Raw genomic sequence first — 480 nt, 5'->3', positions numbered from 1 at the left:
GCCCCGTGCCCCCCCCCGGCTGGGATCCCCGCAGCCTCAGAGTGACCCACGCTCCCCCCGAGCCCCTCTGCTCCCCAGGGGCATCCACGCCCACACACAGAGCCATCTGCACACCCCGTGCGAAGCATCCAGGGAAAGGGCACCCCGGGGACCCCGTGGCAATGGGGGAACGCCCGGGGCCAGTGGACCCCACGTGCGGTCAGAGAAGGGGCTGCTCCTGGCACCCACCGGCCCCCAGCACAGCTGCAGCTGCCCTGCAGGGACCCCAGCACCGTCCCCGCCTCCTCGTGCCAGCGGGTGCGAGGGGCAGACCACGTGTGCTGGTGGGCGAGGGCTGCAAGGCAGCATGTGCCCGGCAGGACGCAGCTTGCCCCCTGCCCCCTCCCCAGGGAGCCCGCTGGCGCGGGGGCCGATCGCCTCCTCCCCGGGCAGGACCGGGTTGAGACCTGCCGCGCTCATCTCACATCAACCGCGCCGCAG

Source organism: Aptenodytes forsteri, unplaced genomic scaffold (genome assembly GCF_000699145.1).
Source record: "Aptenodytes forsteri isolate BGI_AS27 unplaced genomic scaffold, ASM69914v1 Scaffold640, whole genome shotgun sequence".
Classification (NCBI taxonomy): Eukaryota; Metazoa; Chordata; class Aves; order Sphenisciformes; family Spheniscidae; genus Aptenodytes; species Aptenodytes forsteri.
Note: the sequence above shows the minus strand (reverse complement) of the source record.